Genomic DNA, 4,335 nt, shown 5'->3' with positions numbered 1-4,335 from the left:
AAGTAGTCATTATACTGAAACCCAGTATACAGAAAACAACACCTCGTATTTACACATATTCAAATTTAGTATTTTCTTTTCAATTTTATTTTATTGTACTTTGTTTTATTTTATTTTTTATTTTTTAGGTGAATATCAAAATATTTCCTTTTATTTCTGCATCAAAATTTATAATTTTAACAACTTTGATCATTAGCTGGTATAGTAATACAAAAAAAAATGAGGAAAAGATGTTAGTATTTTCATTTCCATAAAGTGCAGATTTAATTTTCTATAATTTGCCTTAGTAAACATCATCTTATTTCAGGTCCTCCCCTGCCCTCATTCAAAAAGGGAGGGTGTTTAACTTTTATTTAACAAATATGTAATACCAAGAAAAAAATGAAAGATCCAATAATGTTTTTTGCAAACATGTTTCCAGGTAAGATTTCCAAGGACATCAGTACTGAGTGAAAATAATCCCTTACAATCAACATGAATGAAACACTAACAAGCACGTAATTGAGGCTTCCATGCTGATTTGGCAATTTTAAGGTCTCCAGTTGTGAAAAAGGTACATAAATGAATACAAATAGTTGGCTTGACATGTGGTCAAATTACTTTCACCAAAGTTGTTGGAAGCCTTTCTCTGGTTTTGGCCCCTGTAGGAAGTTAATCTCATATTCCCTTAGCAATAATATAAGGTCACTGTGTCAGTCCTACACACTGTTACATTCAATGGGCTTCTTAGTTTACCACATAAGGACTGGCACCTTTTTCAAAAGAATATTGCTAACAGGGTTAAATGAGTGTTAATGGCTGAACGTTTGCCAAATGCTTACATCTGTGATAGTATAAATATGGATTATTAAAGGTGTCTACTCAAGTATAAAATATATGCAAAACTCTCATAGGCAAAATGTTCAAAAGCCAGGAAAAAACTTTTTTTTGTTTTTTTTTTTTTTAACTTTTACAAGAAAGTGCAACTGCAGGCTCTCTTGAATGATCTTCTAGACAGTTCCACAGAAAACTTAGCAGTTGGGCTCAGAAAGTAGAGTTCCTCAGGAGGAATTAAAGTTCTTCCTAGAATACAAAGCAACGTTTCAGGCAGCTTTCTGAAAGTAAACCATTAGCTTATGACTACACAGTGAGACAAACTGGAACATGTAATAACGAAGGCTTTCGCATTTGTCATGATGTGCTTTTTTTTCTACCCAGGACCTCTAGTGTTTTGTAATGTTATATAAAGTATGTTACAGCACTTTGTCCAGCACTGAGAGCAGGCAGGAAACTAATCAGCTAGGAGAGAGTCAGAAGTGTGTTCATGTGTTTCATTGTTTTTCAGGTCAAATCTCAATACCTGCAAATAAATCATTAAAAATATATAACAGTTTCTCTGTTATTTTCAGGACTTTATGTAGTTAATGGATAATCAGAGTGAAAGAGGGCTTTCTGTCAGTCATCAGTGATACATTCTGTCACACAGTCAGATTTTCAGCATTTGTTCAGCTGCTGCTAGATGATAAAGGAAGTTTTCTGTTGCTGGTGGAAATCGTTTTTGCTTTAGTGCCACCAAATTAAGGACTCTCTTTTCTCCATCCGCTGAAACTTCTGAAAACAGTGCTAGGTTGGTAAAGATTTCTCTTGTTTTTAGAGCAATATCCTGTATCACCTGGCTGTCTGATTTCTCTGAATCTTCTGCAGACTGAACAATTAGCTGACCCATTTGTTTGTGCAGTTTGCCCATTGCCATGGCCTCTTTTGCAAGGGGAGCAATGGTAATCTCACTCTCTGCCAGATTCACAAATACATCATAGAGGTCTGGTCTGTTGCGCACCTCCAAGTCTACAAATCCGGCGATGTAACCTGTGCACATCTGCAAGACTTCCAGCTCATCGGCGTTGAGGTGCAGGTAAGAATGAAGGATGGTCCAGTCCTGTCGGTGTCACACCAGGGCAGGCAGAGTCCTGGTAAACTCCTGGACCACTTCTATTTTGGGGTGATACACCACAATCCTTTTCTTTAGCATCAGTGCTGTGTGTAAGATAATAGTTTCCATTCCAAACTGAGATACAATGTCTTTGATGGAGCCACCCAGGTAGGCCTTTGGGACATCAAAATCCTTACTAAGGAAAGAGCCATTTTCTTCACTCTGGCATATTCTCTTTGTGAGAACTGCAACATAATTCTCCATCATTTTAACTGGGCTCCCATGTTTCAGGTACATTCTACACAATATCCTAGTGAAGGCAGCATACTTCACTGGGTTAAAATCTTTGGTGGTCAGAACAATAGAAAAATGAGTCACCTTTTTCAAAATGGAAGACTCTGGAACTTCAATTGTTGTGATATAAAACCATGTTCTTCTGTACTGACCAAAGACAAAGTGATGGAGAAGTTTGTTTTCTTTCTTTTTTTTTTTTTTTGAGACGGAGTCTTGCTCTGTCGCCCGGGCTGGAGTGCAGTGGCTGGATCTCTGCTCACTGCAAGCTCCGCCTCCCAGGTTCACGCCATTCTCCTGCCTCAGCCTCCGGAGTAGCTGGGACTACAGGCGCCCGCCACCTCGCCCGGCAATTTTTTTGCATTTTAGTAGAGACGGGGTTTCACCGTGTTAGCCAGGATGGTCTCGATCTCCTGACCTCGTGATCCGCCCGTCTCGGCCTCCCAAAGTGCTAGGATTACAGGCTTGAGCCACCGCGCCCAGCCGAGAAGTTTGTTTTCATCTGTAAGGCAGCATTTTCTCAGCAGCAGGTTCCTTAATGTGGCTGTCGTGGAAGGATAACACCACACCAACAGAATTTCTCCATTTGTGCCCTTTTGGATCAGCCCGACTCCAAGCATCAGCTGAGTGTCCACCACCTCCGCCGCAGCCATCTTCCACCGCCGCAGCGCGCAGCTCTGGCTGCCGCCTTTAGGACCCGCCTCGCACCCGAGCCTCGCCCCGCCCCGACCGCCGTAGGACCCGCCCCCATAACAGGCCATTTTATTTTAAGACAGAGTCTCAGTCTGTCACCCAGGCCGGAGTGCAGTGGCACAGTCTCGGCTCACTGCAACCTCCATCAAGCAGCTTCAACTATTCTCATGCCTCAGCCTCCTGAATGGCTGGGATTACAGGTGCATGCCACCACACTTAGCTAATTTTTGTATTTTTTAGTAGAGGCACAGTTTTACCATGTTGGCAAGGCTGGTCTCGAACTTCTGGCCTCAAGTGATCCATCCACCTCGGCCTACCAAAGAGCTGGGATTCAGGCATGAGCCATTATGCCCAGCCTTCTTTTCAATTTTAAAATAAATTCTGCAGTTTACATTTTCATACACTGATTCCACAGCCCATTAATGGATTCAGCACTGCAATGTAAAAATTCTGCTTTGCTCAATTCTTTTCATTCAGCCAAATCCTCAAAGAGAACACATAGGTCTCACTTCACTAGAGAGAATATAATAAGTAAAAACTGAAACTCGGCTGGGCATGGTGGCTCATGCCTCTAATTCCAACATTTTAGGAGGCCAAGGAGGGTGGATCACCTGAGGTCAGGAGTTCGAGACCAGCCTGGCCAACATGGTGAAACCCCATCTCTACTAAAATACAAAATTAATGAGGTATGATGGCATGCGCCTGTAGTCCCAGCTACTTGAGAGACTGAGGCAAGAGAATTGCTTGAACCTGGAAGGCAGAGGTTGCAGTGAGCTGAGATTGCACCACTACAGTCTGGGTGACAGAGCGAGACTCTGTCTCAAAATAATAATAATAATGATAATAATAAAACCCAGGAAGAGATAATATATGAATACTTTTTTATGCTACCCTTGATGCAGGCATAAAATACTAAAAGAAATCTTTCCCAATAAACCACTTTGGGAAAATAGAACAGGGAGAGGAGAATGTAGTAAAACACAAACTAATCCTTTTCACTTTCTACTTCAGAGTTTTGACTATCAGATATTGAGAATATTTCTAGAAATGCATTAAGGTGTAACCAGGTGTGTAATCAACTTCCGGGAATTGGGGATAATAAGTTGGGCCATGGTTACAATCACTACCCTTCCTTTGTAATTGAATTTGACTCTTTTTCCTTTTTCTCTGATCATTTTTGGAAGAATACATAATATTTCTTTTGTCTTTTTCTCATTTTTTATTTTAACCAACAAAACAAGCAGCAGTGACGTCATATTTCTTTGTCAAAGCTGGGTCCTAGCCAAGGTGACCCAGCAACCTCCAGTGACTGTCGAGAACTCCAGATTGGAGAATTTACTCTCCCTTCTCTGCAACTTACTGAAGGGGCCTTCGTGCATGGGTTCTAGTTTCAGGGTTGTCAATAGCAAGTCACGTGGCTTTAGTTAAGTCAGCCCCGTGGC

At 41.2% G+C, this 4,335-nt stretch overlaps 1 pseudogene; it reads right to left on the bottom strand.

Annotated features, from left to right (window-relative positions):
• Window positions 1-1,465: 1,465 nt before the first annotated feature.
• Window positions 1,466-2,384, bottom strand: LOC108544975 (protein FAM45A pseudogene; annotated as a pseudogene).
• Between the last annotated feature and the right edge of the window lie 1,951 nt (window positions 2,385-4,335).

This window comes from Rhinopithecus bieti, unplaced genomic scaffold (assembly GCF_001698545.2).
Source record: "Rhinopithecus bieti isolate Rb0 unplaced genomic scaffold, ASM169854v2 scaffold_28523, whole genome shotgun sequence".
Lineage (NCBI taxonomy): Eukaryota > Metazoa > Chordata > Mammalia > Primates > Cercopithecidae > Rhinopithecus > Rhinopithecus bieti.
The sequence above is the reverse complement of the archived record's forward strand: the minus strand, read 5'-3'. Positions and strand labels throughout refer to the sequence as shown.